General features: G+C 37.9%; 1 long non-coding RNA gene across 1 annotated transcript; it reads right to left on the reverse strand.

The window, feature by feature from the left end:
* Positions 1 to 10138: 10138 nt before the first annotated feature.
* On the reverse strand, positions 10139 to 15748 carry LOC132073602 (uncharacterized). The gene is made up of 2 exons (XR_009418510.1): positions 15691 to 15748; positions 10139 to 10402 (listed from the first exon to the last, which is right to left on the reverse strand). It is a non-coding gene; the product is annotated as an uncharacterized LOC132073602 (long non-coding RNA).
* Positions 15749 to 16231: the final 483 nt, after the last annotated feature.

Consider the following 16231-nt stretch of genomic DNA (forward strand, 5'->3'; position numbering starts at 1 on the left):
GCTGGCAAGTTTGCTGTGCCTGAACCTTTCTTGACCTACTTGCATCTTCATTTCACTTTGTTCATTTATGATGGCAGCTTATCTTGTTGAACAGGTGGCAGTTGTACTTTTCGTTAGGTTATCTGATAAAATTCACCTGCACAGCCACAAAAGACCAGAGGCACAATGGCAGGGGAGTGAGTCTATCCTGGCTGTTTCCAGTTTGCTCCCAGGTCCATTGCCAGGGACCCTTTAGCCCATCAAAATCTCGTCTCTGCAGACCCAGAGAACAAGAGCACAATGGCAGAGGGCCAAATTAAGTACTTAGAGGAACCCAAATTAAGTACTTAGAGGAAGGGGCACCCTGTACATGTCCCTCCCAACAGAGCCTCAATCCCACTGAACCAGAGTGAAACTCATCATGAGGAGTCATTGGGACCAGATCTCCATCTCACCTTTTGAATTGAGAGAATTGCTGCCAATGGGTGTGGGAAACCAACTGGAAGCAGAGAAAGAGGATGTTGAGATTGCCCAATATTTGTGAAGGCATGTTTAGGAGAGGAACCAAAGGTGAGAAAAGGGAGAGGTTTAGGTGATTTGGGGAGAAACAAGTATGGGAAATAGTGGGATGAGGGTTATTTGCTTGTAAGCAAGGGTTGGTCAGCATAGTTTCTAACCCTATCATGGACTTAATCACTGCAGTCTGCCCTGTCTCCCTGTTAAATTCCTTCAATTATTTTCCAGTAAGTGGCTCTTTACTCCATGTGCAAGTGAGTGTACAGGTCTGCGGTGTCAAGTGGATGCAGGTGTGTGAGTAAGTGTGGGGTCACTAGTGAAGATCAAACTCAGCGAGCCAGCAGGGAGTGGGTTGGGATTAAGAGGGGGGAGGGATGGGTGTCTGAGGGCCAGCTGTCTGTGTGAGAGCATCTGTGGCTCTCTAAGGGTGAGAGCACAGAGAGGTTGTCTATGGCATTGGCCAATCCTTGACATTTCTCTGTGTGTGTGTGATGATTTGCTCCAGGAACTGCAATAGGATTATGGCACCGTGACCTTTGGGGTTCATATGTCCAGGTGTTAGAACTTGGTAAGACTGGGATCTAGGGACAGCAACTGGTCAGGCTGGGTGTTACAGGCCAGCTGCTTGAGGGACACTGTACATATAAGGACACATATGATATATACTCCTACTGTCATATTTCCATCCTGCTCAGTCAGAAACAGAGAACAGGAAACCATTGCTGCTGTGCTTGTGTCAGTGCTCCAAGTGTCTCTCTGTTATTTGAGTGGCCAGCTAAACACATTCGTGGTGTCTACCTGTGCTCCGTGTGCAGGTGCCTAGTGGGAATACATTTTCAGGCTCACTATTTTTTAGACCTGAGTGCATGGATCTGCAGAAGCTTTTCCTCTCTCAGGTTGTTGGATCTAGTATGACATTTTCCTCTAACATTTTTGTTCGTCCTTGTGTGGTTCAATCATAATTGTATATCAATATGAGTAATAAACTATTATTTTGTGTAACCTAGAAACAATGTACAAGATTGGAAGTCTTGAGAACTACAGATATATGTGGCATGAAACAATGTGGGACTGGCATGGGGAGAGATGGAGAACAGCCTTGGCACTGGGGACCCCACAGCTCTAAGCAACTGACCAACCCTGAGTTATGGAGATGCAAACATGGAGCTGGACAAAACTGGTTTTAGGCACAAGAAGGAGAGCAAAGAAGTGGTATCAGACATACAGAAAAGGCAACGTATGTAGGAAGTTTGGGGGTAATGTGGTATGAAAACCAATGAGGAGAGAGAAACACATAAAAATATTTAAACAAACATATAAAATTGACTCATAGTGACCATTGAAGGAGGGAGAAACCATTAACATTCATAAATCCTGGCATAGAAGTCCAGATGTTACTGGCTTTCCATTAACACCTCCAAACCCTCAACCCAAGTAGACTTAACCCATCAATATTAGGATCAGAGAAGCAGAAGGGCGAGCATAACACCAGGAACAAGAGTAAAAACTGTGTAAAAAAATTTTAACCTAATTTTTATTCTTTCTTCAACAATTAGATCTAGACTAATAATGGCTAAATTCCTAATATTTCCATAATACAAACAATAAATTAATGGCTAAATATATGTATGTATATTTGCTTCTTCTGTGCAATTTACAAGATTTTAAGCATAATACTGCATATGCTGAAAGGTGGCTGACCTTCAGAAATGGCTATCACTATAAATCTAGGAAAGAGTGTGGGCACACAAGAAGGATGTATTCTGGAACACTGTAAGAACCAGGTGTAGACAAGGGCAAAGAAAAAGACAGAGTGATATTGCAGTGAAGTACTCACAGAGGGAAAAAGGGGAAGAAGAAAAAGCTATGGATAGAGGGAGATGTTGCAGGAACAATATCTGAAAGAAACCACAGTACATTAGATCAGGAACCTTTGTCCAAAAGTTTTAAACAAGAATTTAAAAAAAAAAAAAAGCATTGTATCATTATATGAATGCTAGTTGACAGTGTTCTGTTAAGTACAGTCTCACTTCTGCCAAGCTATGAAAGCTATTCTAAAATCAATTGGATCAATAATATAGTCTCTAAAAATAAAATCTCCTCCTGTTCCTCCCTTTTCAGCTGTGAATCAGAATGCTGCTTTAAATAGATGATACTTACAATAATGCCACTTACATGGGTTTGAATGGACAATGCCAAGCTCAGCACAGAAACTGTTCCTGCTCTAGTTTGGAATTTGAAAACTTAAGCAATTCTAAAATTTGAGACACAGAATACAAAAATATTCTTTGCTTCTTATGAGATTGCCTACCATCTTCAACTAGGCTCACAAGGAACTATTTACTGAAAATAAACTGAGATCTAAAAACCTGTCCAAAGTTGCTACTACTCTGACCAAGACAGCTACTCATTTGAATGTGTTTTTTTTTTAAAGGCCAGAGAGATGTGGCAGCACTTGTTACTCTTCCTAATTCATGGCACTTTCTTAAATCTGCTACTATATACAGCTATGAGCCCCAAATTGCTTGGTACTCACAGCTACTGCCACAAGCACTCAACAACATAATCACAGGATCCTTTTCCTTAGCCTAACTATTCTCACACCCAAATAAGTTGATAACATCTATCCTAAGTAGTATCAAACCTAATATTTGCTCATTACCTCCCAATTCTTGAACACTACTGATGGTAATCATGTTATCTGTCTTATCACTGCTGACTTTTTGAAAAAAAATGGAGCTCCCTAGTGAACTTCACATCATCTCTTATTGACCCTTCTAACTTGATACATATTGGAACAGCCTCTCTTTTGTTTCACTGTCACTTAAAGTTTAAATATATATATAGTTTAAATATACATCTTTCTTCCTGTAAACCTTTACACACTTCACTAGCTGGACTTTATTTGATGCTCTGCCCAGTTGCCACACTTCCTACCCTTTTATTCCTAGTCATTCATCATATTTTATGGAAAGCATATACTCTTTCTAAAAGATATGTGTGTGTCTTTATATATATATGTGTGTATATATATATATATATACACATATACACACATTAGAATATGATCTGATCAACATGGGCAATGCCTAGATATACTGGTTTTGTCTGGGAGAGTTAATATTTTCTATAGGAGCTCATACTGCTAGGCTAAATTTTGGACCTGTGACCAAGACAGTGCTCATAACATGGGGTGTTTAAGCTGTGGCTGAATAGTTATAAGGCTTTTTCCCTTTCTCACACTACCCTGCCAGCATGTACACTGAGGATGCACAAGGAGTTGAGAGGGGACACAGAGAAAAACTTCAAAAAGAAGAAATCTAGAGAGGATTTGAATCTAGATTTGCATGTGGACTAAGTTGGCTTCTCTAAATTCCTCTCCTGGTATTGCCACAGGGAAAGCTATGGGATAAAAGAAGCTTTTTCTGTCTAGTAAAACAAATTTTAGGAGAACCCAATGTCTGGAAATTGAAGTGACGAAAAAATTTGCAGATTTTAAAGTTGAGATATTAACTATTGGAAAAGTTTGCAAAAGATCACTTGGCAGTACATTACTTAAAATACGAACATCAAGAGTAATTTTTTCCTTAGGAGATTTATTCTCACTTAAAGTGAAATCATTAAATGACATAAGTTCCTTTCAGTCTCTTTAAGAGATGGCTATCCCCTATCCTAAGCTGTAAAAATTCTGGAATCTAGATGCTTACCACTTAAAAAAAATTCAGATTTAAACAACAACTAATTCATTTTATGAATCTGAGAAAGGTAGACAAACGATAGTCAGAAATAAGCTACTTTCCAAATGCTTCCAGGTCTAATAAGATATAATAAAGAGCTACAGTAGTGGTATTTTAAAAAATAAATAAAAGAACCCAGAAATAAATGTATTTAAAAAATCAGCAGGAGAAGAACATTTTCAAACAGTTTTGTAACTGCTGAATGATATTTAAGTATAGAGAATGTTAGGCCCAGATGGGCATGCTGTGAACTATCCATAATGTTAAATGCTAATATTCATAAAACAACAGATTTCACCCTTTATGGATTGAAGTACGTGAAATTGTTACTGGCCTATTATTGTTGCTTTCATCAGTGAACCTTAAATAGGTTTAGACTTTAATTGTTTTTCAGCTGAGATTTTTCTCCTCTTGTTCTTCCTTTATCATGCAGTAAAATCATAAGTGCCTAAGAATTAAGATTAGTGATCTGTGTGGGCTTGAGTTTCAAGATGTGAACATTGTGTCACTGCTCACCCATGGCAAAGGAATGGAACAACCTATTCCTGCATTTTCATGACACAGAGCAAACACAACCCACATGCAGGCCAAACCTCAGCATATTTGGTATGGTTGCTGCTGCTTCAAATGACATAATTACCTCAAAATCTGCGTGAAATACTACAAAGTATCTATTACTGTGCACAGTTGAGTAGAACACCAAAAATAGCACACGTCACTGTCACATTTTTAAATGGTGAGTGAGCACTGCTAATGTACTCACACTGTCTCTTTAAAAGGAAGCAAACCACAACAGTAAAAATGAATCAGAAAAGGCTAGAAAACAATTTTCTTGGAAAAAGAAGGTAGGGTGAACCAAAACTGTCTTTACCTGTATATTGCTCAAAACATAATTTTATTTATTATTTTAACTGCATACACATCTCAGAGGTCACTAATCAAATTATTAAAGCAAATAAAAACAAAAATCACTTTGCAGGGGCAGGAGGTGAGGTTTGAGGGGCACTAATTTTCATTGCACTGGATGGCCTAAATATATCTAGTCTTAGCTGAAAGAAACAAACTCTTTTCATTGTAATGATTCATGGGAGGCACATCTGATTAGGTTTGTATCTCCATTTTCTCCTGTGGTCTCAGTTCCCAAACAAGCTGCCTGTTCAATGATTCACTGGCATCAGAGAACCATAGTGCATCATAAAAAATGCAATCTGGTCAGAAAGCTTAATCCAGTTGATTGTGAAGACAGACAAAACCAAAATTAGGCTACATTACACTACAATATTTCAGCAGGAAGGAATCTACAGCCATCATTTTGTTCAACTGCCTGACTAGTCAGGGCTGACCAAACGTTAATGCATGGTGTTAAGGGCATTGTCCAAATGCCTCTTAGATGCTGGCAGGCTTGAGGTATAAACCACCTTTCTAGGTACCCTGTATTTGACCACCCTCTCAGTAAAGTTGTGCTACATATTGTTCAGTCCAAAACTGTGATGTAGTTTTGAATCATTCCTGTCACTAGATTCTAGTGAGAAAAGCACCGCATCTTCCTCCCCACCTCCCCTCTTCAGGAAACTGTACAGAGCACTGAGATCCCCCCTGAACATCCTTTTCTCCAAACTAGACAAACCCAGGGTGCTCAGATGCTCTTGACAGGATATCCCATCCAGCCCTTTCACAGTCCCACTTCCCTGACCCACTCACAAATTCAACTGACACCATCTCTCTACCTGCTCTGAAAGATATTAGTAGCTGCTTCCACTTCCATAAGTAAATTTTTTATTTAGTAGTAGTTGCTGTATAATTAAGGTCTTTAAGGAGCCATTTATGAAGAAGACTTTGAAATATGCAAATGAAGCCAATTTCTTACTTACATGGGGAATTGTTCTTCTGCTCCTCTTCCTTTAGGTAGAAAAACACATAGTTCATATTCTAGAGCTCTATATTAAGATTTTTCCAGTTCTTTTCTCTTTCCCTGTTTTAGATCATTTCCCCAGGATGCAGAAGCACAATGGAAGGTTTGCTTATATGGAGCACTGTTGAGTCAGGAAATACTTAATTAGGTCACCCATTTTATCAGGTTATCTTTGCAAGTGTTGGTGTGCATAATGATAACATCGGTGCTTAGAAAGAGAAGCTATAGCACTATGTATATTTGGCCAGTGTAATATTTTAATGTTTAAAATATTTAATGTATTTTATGAAGACACTAGGGATGGTAGTTAATCCTCACTGCTGAAACAAAGTTTTCTTCTTGGGGTTTATGTACATCAGGCTTCATATGCCAGCAGGAAGAAAAAAATCAAAGTGGATAACTCTATATGAAAAGCTAGATGTGAAAGAGAAACACCGTCTAGTTTAACACAAAGAACAAAGGGCCCTGAAAAAGAGTATGGGAAATTCAAATACACTAGGATATTCAAGGGAAGAAAGTGATTATGTAGGAAGCTCATGCAGACTTGGTTATAAAATCAAGTTTTGTGTTAGGTTTATGGAATCATAGAATATGACCTTGTGACAATTTAAAGCAGAGGTGTCTGTGGATATTCCTAATCCAACTTCCTGCTCATAACAAGGTGACCTCTGCACTCAGACCAGCTTGCTCAGGATTTTGTACCACTGGCTCTTGAAAATCTCTAGGGATGGACTGAGACTGCACAACTTCTCTGCTTGCCACCAGGCTTTCACCTTTTGCTTCTGCAGAAAATGTTTGTCTCAATATCGGCCTTATTTTAACTTACACCCCTTGCCTCTTATCAACCTTCCATGTACCCCTGTGCAGACACTGGCTCTGTCTTCTCCATAACCTCCTCACAGGACCTGGGAGGGACATCTATTCGGTTTATCCACTTTTCTGTTTCTGTAGTTTAATCTGGAGAAGCCCTTTCTTCTCCAGGTTAAACAGGACAGGCTCCTAACTTCAACCCGTCTTGGTGATCCCTTGATGAACTTACAGCTTGTAAATGTCTATATTTTATTGCAGGGCCCAAACTGGACACTGTTCCAGGCGCAGTGTAATAAATAGCGAGTGAAGGAGGAAAGCCTCTCCCCTTGAACTACTAGCTCTGTCCATGTTAATACAGCCCAGAAGGCTGTCGGATTTATTTTCTGCCAGGACATAATGCTGGTTCATTTTCAACCAGCTGTCTGACAAGACTCTGAGGGCCCTTTTCACAGAGCTTCTCACCAGCTAATTTGTCCCCAGCCTCTGCCACTGTAGGGTTTTTCCTGTTTCATGTGCAGGTCTGTACATTTGGCCCTGTTCAATTTCATAAAATTTCCCTTCAACCCATTTGTACAGCTCTGCTGTCAAGCCCATAGACTAGTCTCCTCAATTTGATAGCATATCCAGAGTTGATGAGGGCACACTCCACTGCCTTTTCCAGACCATTGTTAAAGACATTAAGCAGAGCAGTTCCCAGGTTAGACCTCTCTGGGGCTCTATTTGTTATCAGTCTCCAATATGACCACAACCCATTAACATTTGCCTTTTGAGCCTGATTGCTCTACTAGATTTTTACCCATTGGTTGTTCACTCACTAAGCCTTTAGTGTCCTATGCAAGAACATGGGAGAAAGCAGTGTTGAAAATCTTGCTGAAGTTTATATAAATGACATCCCCTCATTCTTCTTTCAGTTGTCAACCCAGTCATTTTATCACAGAGGCATCCAGGTGGTCAGGCACGATTTGCCCTTAACAACCCAGCCACCTTCATCTCCTCCTTCATATGCCTAGAGATGTGATATATGAGGACTTGATGATTTTCCCAGAGACAAAATGAAATTCGATGGCCTGTAGTGCACCAGATTTTGTCTTTTGATCCTTTTTGAAGACAAGTGCTTTTCTTCATTCACACCATTCAGAATCTCCCCACTCTCTGTTACTCGCTGGGAAGGCAATACAAAGCAGTTGTGCAAGGATATTATTCAGTTTCCTTAGCATCCTGAGGTGAAGCCTGACTTAAGGATGTCTATAGATGGAGGGTTTTGCAGATAATATCAGATTTTTGATTCTCATTTACTGCTAATTTTTCTTATCCTTCTTCAAACTTCAATCACAAGAATCTGAGAGACCATGCTGCTGACTAGTGAGGCAAAAGTGTAAGAAACAAAAACAGTAACTAAGTCTAGTTTGTATCCCTTGCCTCTGCATCACCTTTCCCACTTCAACATTTCTCTTTTCAATCCTTTGCTGCTGCTGTAACCACAGAATATTTTCTTGTTACTTTTTATGTTTCTTACTGGCACCACAACTCTGTGAATTTTAGCTTTCCTAACACTATTGCTAAACACCTAGGTAATGGGTATTTCTCTGTAGCCTGTACTACTTCCACTTTCCATTTTTTGCATTGAGACAGTGTCCTTGCACAGGATCCCATCAAAATGTTTCCTGAACACAATTAAGGATACTTGCCTGAAGTCCAACATCAGTATTCTTTCTCTTCTCTTTTGTCACTCTCTTTAGTATTCTGAGCTCCACTGTTTCCAGGTCACTCCAGCCCAGTCTGCCGTTGATTACCATCTCCCCAGCCAGGTGCTCCTTGCTTGTGAATAGAGGAACCAGCTGTGTGTCACACAGGGCTGGTCCTCTCTGTACTTCTCTCCTTCAGAAACCTGCTTGAGTGCTTGCATCCTACAACATTGTCATTCCAGCAAGGAAAAGAGAGATCAAACATTTCATAAGAGCCTGTGATACAGAGACATCCAGGAATTATTCCCCTTTTATGTCCTCTCTAAAATACTATTGATTTGAATAAATTGAATGAGAGAAGTCTGACCACAAAATAACCTTGTCATTGCTGCTGAGAGAGCAGATGCTGAACTTCAGTGATGCCCTGTGGTAAAAAAGGCAGATGCTCAATGTGGAGTCCAGGGACTGCAATCCTGACAAACACAGGCTTGGAAACTAAGTCTGTCAGCCATTTCAGCATGTGAGGGGGACTGGCAGTGCACAAAGACAGCTCTAGACTGCACTGGGAATGCAAGCAGTTCAGAGAAACAGAGAACAAGATCAGAGTCCTGGCAGAGCTGGATCTGGTGGCTTGCATTCATGGAGTCATAGGATACTTGGTTGGAAGGGCACCTCGAGCAGCATCTGGTCTAACACTTCTCGGCAAAATCACAGTCTAGAGAAGATGGCCCAGCACCCTGTTCAGCTGAATCTTTAGTGTCCAACACTAGGAAATCCACTACTTCCCTGGGGAGATTATTCCAATGTCTGTTTGTTTTCACTGTGAAAAAATTTCCTATTGTGTTTGACCAGAATTTTCCCAGAAGTAACCTGTATCCATTACCCCTCATGTTTTCCATGTGACTCTTTTTACGAAGGGAGTTTCCACCTTTTTAGCTTCTGGTTACATACAGGAACATAGTCATAAATTCTTCCCTAAGCCTTTTATTCTCAAGGCTGAATAAATACAGATTTCTCAGCCTCTTTCCTCACATTAGCAGGCTTCAGAGTCCTTTGATAATCTTTGTGGTCATTTTCTGGATCCTCTAAAGCCAGTCCATGTTCTTTTTTTATAGTGAGGACAAAAACTGAGGACAGTATGCCAGGTTTGGCCTGAAAAGCACTGAGTAGAGGGGGATAATTACTTTTTTATTTCTGGTGGTGATGGCCTCATTAATGCAAACCAATGCAACCCAGTTGGTTGCTGCACCCCAGTGGTCACTCATATGGAGCCTTTGGGGAGAGCCTTTGGGGATTTCTGAAAGATTTATTTTCATTTTAAATTCTTAAAAAAAACAAAACCACAAAAAAAACCCCAAGCCAAACAAAAAAACATGCTAAAACAAAACAACAAAAAAACAACCCTCCAAACCATCTATATTCTTGGAGTGTACTTGCTTCTATGATATATTTCTGTTAAAATTGAATCAACCAATTTTTAAAAGAAGAATTTTGAAGACTCAGATCTGTTTCTGATTTAGTCACTTTTCTAGTACAGTATAACAGGCAGCTAATGAGGGTAATTGTAGGACTTCAGTCCATTCTTCTGAAAGAGCCAGATACCTTTAGAGATGCTCTTTACATAATCCATTGAAGACCAGAGTTTGCCCTGTCATATAATGTCAGCAACACCACATTTCATATGGGAGGAAGAACAGGCTTCAAGTAGATGCAGAATTCCAGATAAAGCATAACTTTCTCCTTTCTTAATTGTCCCAGTATTTCTGCAGAAAGAGGGGGGAAAGTAACAAAGAAAGGAACAACATAGGGATTACTGAGAAATCAATAAACATTGCTAAGATTTAAACTTCCCAATTAATAACCTACCCTGCTTTATTTTTATGTGTCCAATTAATAAGTATTACTTTGGCATCCAAAATCTTTCAAATCTCACATTAAGTATTACCTTTTATGATTAGCTTCCTATAAATCCATCAGAGTTATTAATAAGTAAGAATACTCCACAAAAAGAGTACATTATCAACAAGATTCGTTTTTGTGGATTTTTAAAGGGGTCTACAGAGTAAAAAGTTTAGGACTGAGACACATCATTTCTTTTGTTTTGTGGAGAGAAGAAAAAAGAAATAATATAGAGCTATAGCAAAAACCTAATAGGCTCCTAAATTGCTGTTAGCATTTTCAGAATGAAGCTTAGAACTCATAGGTTTCAGAACTCCCTTTGTTTTCTTCCAGATGAAGAACAAAGTCAAGGAAACGGAATCATTCCAGCTAAACTCAAAGAACAGTTAGATTTTACAAAATTTCTCACAGGCTTTCATTATCTGATCATATGTTTATGGTTATTTTGTGTCTCGAATTAATTTCTCGGTTTTCTCTCACCAAAAAATAGAATGAACTAAGTGTTTAGCCTTTTTCAACCAAACCAAGTAATATTAGCAGGGATTTTTCTCCCAGTCTTCCTAACTGAATATTTCGAATCTTTGAATACAAGCAAAAGTATATATTTGATTTTACTAATATTGCAGGAGGCCAGCAAATGCAAAATAATATTATGGCTCTCATTCTTTTCCGCAATCCGTTTATTCTAAGAAGTCAAAATATTTTAAGGCCACTATTTAAGTCTTGAAATAACTACTGCCTAGCTATTTCTGTTCAAAAGATGCAGAACTGAGACCCCATGAGATTTCATGAGCTGCCTGAAATCAAGCAATGAGTTAGAGAGGATTGATAATAAACTTAAGGGTGTTTGTGAGAATTAAATTTCTGGAACTAAAGAAAGTACCATAATGGTTAAATGGCAGTCAGAAATTTAATGTATAAATGGAGCTGGGGATGATTCAAGATTTGATTCTGTCTTTTCAGCGACTAAGGAGGCTGCAGATGGGGCAGCTGCTCTCCAGCTGATTTGCTGCACATTCCCCTCTAGCAATGAACCCCAGACCTGGATACACACTCTCAGATCCATCACTCAGCAGACTGGGAGACATGGAGGGGTTGTCATTTCACTTTGCTGTGGGCACATACTTGGGAATTTAACCAAAAACTGAGTGCTAAAGAAACCACAGAAAATGTACTGCAGAATATCAAAAGGTAAGAGAAACGTAAAATATACCCTTTGTATGCTCTAATTTCTGATGATTAGGGTTTTACACACAAATCAAAACTAGTTAAGAATCAAAAGAAATGAGAAAAAGCAGAACAACAAAATGAAACAACTAATTAAAATTTCCTGATTTTTGGCAGCTCAAAGTTTTATTTTTTTAAATTCAAGTGTGTTTCATTTCAAATTGCATTTTTTTCTGAATTTTTTACTGACTAGCTTTTCCCTTATGATGCATTTATTATAGAGTGCAGTGACTACTAAGCCAGAATTAATTTTGATTTTAAAAAAAGAGAGAGAGAAAAAAGAAGAAAATGAAAGAACAAAGGTACAAAAGAACTGTACTATGAAAGAAAGAAATACAGCTGCCCAAAAAAATTTTCACAATTGTTTCCAAAGGTATTTCCAATTTCATAAATTCAAAATTCAATCTAATCTATGAACTGACCACTTTCTTAAGACTACTGTGTATCAATTAGTCAAGACATCCATTTTTTGTGGCATTGTCTAGCAAGATGCACTTTTTTCCTGTATCACTATCATTTTCTTCCTCAGCAGTACCAGTTCACACAAGAATGACAGCAAGAACACAGCTGTCAGACTAATTTGTTTTGTCTAATTTTGACAGCGAGAAACCCAGCGTATTTGCTATTTCATGAACAGTACAAACATCCCAGCTATTTTTAACTCATGTCATCATGATAAAAAATAAAACTTACATGAAGTACAGCATGAGCCAAGCTGCTTGGATCCATTTCAAAAATTGCACCCCTTGGGGTCTCTGTTCACATCTCAGCCAACTGGGTAGAGCTTGAAGGCACAGGGACAGAAACAGCTGCCTACAAAATCACTGATCATATTCACCTCATATGCCCAAAGCTAGAATCATCTAAAGGTCTTGTCTCCAGTAACCTATGGCCATCTGAGTTTTCTGACAAGCTATTTTAAGCAATGAAGACAACTTAAGAGACTTAGTGCTGTGCTACATGAGGGCCCAGAACAAACATCCTTGTGCCATTGGGTAGTCTAACAGCTTATTTTCTTACAGTGTTGTCCTGTATCATGATTCTATAACGCATACCTAAAAAAAATTAATTCTTATAGTGTATTTTCTGTTTCCTAAAATAAACACAACATCAGGGGAAAAAATATAAAAAATTATAAAAAGTTCTAGAACACAAAATGCAACATACATCAGTCAGGAAAAATAGACATAAATCTTTGTTTCCTAAAATACCCTCTGAAATAATCTATTGGTGATATATTTCTAGAATATAATGAGTCAGAAAACCCAGGCAGTTTTAAATTTAGGGACATGTGATCTCATTGCCTTTACATCCTCTGGTATTGGAAGTAAATTCAAAGTAGGACTCAGCCTTTTTCAGACAGTGTAACATCATGGTTAGAGAGAGCAGGATCAAGTTGAACAAGCATAAGACTTTCTTGTATAATCACTGCCTTTATTTTATTAGATAAATTAGATGCTTTCTTGCTTCATTAACATTTTTATGACCAATCGCATTTGTAAGCTACAGTTAGTCCTTTTATACACATACATATATATACACATATATAAATATATATGCATATATATATATATATATGTATAGCCTTTTTCACAATACCCTTGCCAATATCTCAAAATATAATGCTCTTCCTATGATAAAGTGTTGTAACCACTTCTACAGGCACTGCTGGAAACATTAATGGAGGAAACACGGAATATCTTTTGTCCCCTTAGGCTCACACAGATATTGTAAGAAATATGTCATTGTTGATTTACAGGAAAACTGCGTTGCTTCCAACATCCTATCAAATCTTCCCAGAAAGTGTCAGAGAAGCAGAACTTTCAGAGGGTAATTTAGCAATACAGAAATTTCTCTAACAGAGAATGTATGTTTAATGATGTTTCACTATTTTTTGACAAGAAATTTTCATATTCATTTATTTTAAATATGTAGTGTATATGCTAAAAGATAATTCCCAAATCCAAATTAAGAAATCTTTAAAATGAATTTGATTGCACTAAAAAAATACAACACTAGTAGTAATTGGCATAAGTAGAATTTAAGGATAAGCTGAAGTGCTCTGAAGACATTTTAATAATGGAAGGGGAAAGCCTGTGTGACTCCCTTTCTCTGTGAAATGCCTCGACAGGGGGCCACAAACAGACACATGGAGCCATGCTCAGTGCCCAAGCAATTGCTTCTTACAGTAGTGCATCCATCAATTCAGCCAATGACTAGTGAAAATTCAGGTTCATTGAAGTAATTGAGGGAATTCACCTCATGTTTTTTCACTGTGTGATTTTACCACCTCTGAGCTGAGCTGTGAATCACGGCTGCAGTGTTAGAGTAGGTCTGAGCTGTGGAGAAGTAGGAGCAGCTCTGTGTGGCTTTCAGCTTTTATTGAGCTGAGCAATCAGGGTGTCCCTGCACTGCTCTAAGCACTTGTGTATAAAGGACCTGGATAGGATCATGAGTGAAAAGTGGGAATCCACACATTAGGCCCTCAGTAAAATAATTTTTATGATGGCTTAGAATGACTGTTTTGAAGAGACAGCTAAAAGTGAAACATGGAGGATGCATTAAAAAAAACAAGAGGTTTTATGGTAGGTTGGTTGACATATGGTAAGTTGACATATTTACTGTAAATGAAATGAAAATTAAGGATATACTAGAAAAAATGTTATAGAGTCTCAAAAACAGATGCTCTTTATTCTGCACAGGTTGAAATGTTAACCACAACAGAAGCAGAGAAACTACATAATGATATTGCTAGAATGATCCTTTCTGCATTGAATAAAAACCATTTACTTGAAAGATTAACTTGGTGTTAAAAATGCATTTTTTGATGCAGTAACATTGACTCTATAGTCTGTCTTTGAGGAAAATACAGTAATGTACTAAACTTAAAATAAATAGTGTGCGAAGTGGCTTTAATTTAGGGAATTAACTTAATTCTTTTCAGTAAATTTGAATAAATCAAATACATGGATTCGATATGGGTTAGCCAATGAAGCTTAGATTCACATCTTTAACTAATTCAGGCTGCAATCCTTGAATGTAATATACACAAAAGTTGTAACTGATGATGACTGAGTCTCGAGAGGAATTAAACAAAAGCACTAAGTGCCCTTGGTACCATGAATATCCTTTGCATTTCTTCCTTATCATCTTCCCATAATTTTTTAAAGCTAAAAGGTAAGTGCTGCCTTTCCTATTAGACCTGGAGACTTTTTTTGGATTTTTGGTATTTGAATGGGTAATAGTAAAGATTGAAGGCTGTTCCAGGACTACTGCATAACCTCCCACTTAGGGCAAATTGTCAATTATTTTGCTTAAGGCTTTAAAACAATCCTGCTGTTAGTCTGGCTAAAAGAAACAACCAGCGAGAAATGTTTTTATACATGCTATAGAACATACTAAATTCTTGATATTGCTTATACTCCCTTGGGAGTCTAACTATGACTTTACAGGGCTGTGCACTTTTGTGAAAACTTAGCCCAGATAATAACTGTACTCCCTTTCATTGCTGTTTTTAAGGACTATTGTTACTATATAGATTTCTAAAATCCACATGGAACAAATTTTTTTTTATTTTTTGGACAAGTATTACAGTCATGTTCTAAAATTGATGTTAAGCCATTCAGGAGGTAGTAAAAGACAGTTACTTAAGCTTATTTTCCTAAATAGTTAAGTGACAATAAAGAAGAAGGAGTAAGCATTGTATCAATTACATTTGAAAAAAAATTAAGAGTAGTTGTGAACACAGGTGAAGCTTAAAATTACTTAAAGAAATGCACTATGAATAATTTAATTAGTTGAAATCAGGAAACAATATTTAAACTGGGATTTTCAATTAGACCTTGGATCTAAAAATCTCTCCAAATTCCTATGTTTTCAATTTAACATGGCCCATGTTGTCATCTTATTGCAAAAGATCCAATACCTTCTAGGTGATTTCTCTCCTTGCAGCACTGAGTCCTTCTTCCTCACAACATCACCAACCAACTCCATCCCCACCCAGCTAACCCACTCTTTTGTAGCACTCATCACTACTGGGCACAGCTGTGGCCTATTAAGGGCAGCCTGTTCCTAATCTTTGGTGATCGGTACAGCTGCAACTCCTCAGGTGTGAGACTGCCTTCTGCACTATTATCTTACATTCTATCCCTCCACAGGCCCAGGAAGGAAGTCAGTACTTCTTGGTTACTACTTCATTAATTAAACTGGGCTGAGAACAAACTTTTTTCATTACTGTTTATGTAACCTGGAAGAAATTTATAAGGATTTAGAAAGTGGAGAGAGATACTGATTCAAATAATTTTGCTGTAAAAGTTTCATTAATGCCAGTGTACCTGCCCATTGGTTTTGGCTACAGAAGCTACTACTGTCCTGGATAGTATATATAAAAAAATCTAAAAAACCCAAAAGTTGAAAATATTAGCCTGTGTTTAAGAACTAGGCTCTGTGTGTGAAGTTTCTGAGAC

This window comes from Ammospiza nelsoni, chromosome 5 (genome assembly GCF_027579445.1).
Source record: "Ammospiza nelsoni isolate bAmmNel1 chromosome 5, bAmmNel1.pri, whole genome shotgun sequence".
Taxonomy (NCBI): Eukaryota; Metazoa; Chordata; class Aves; order Passeriformes; family Passerellidae; genus Ammospiza; species Ammospiza nelsoni.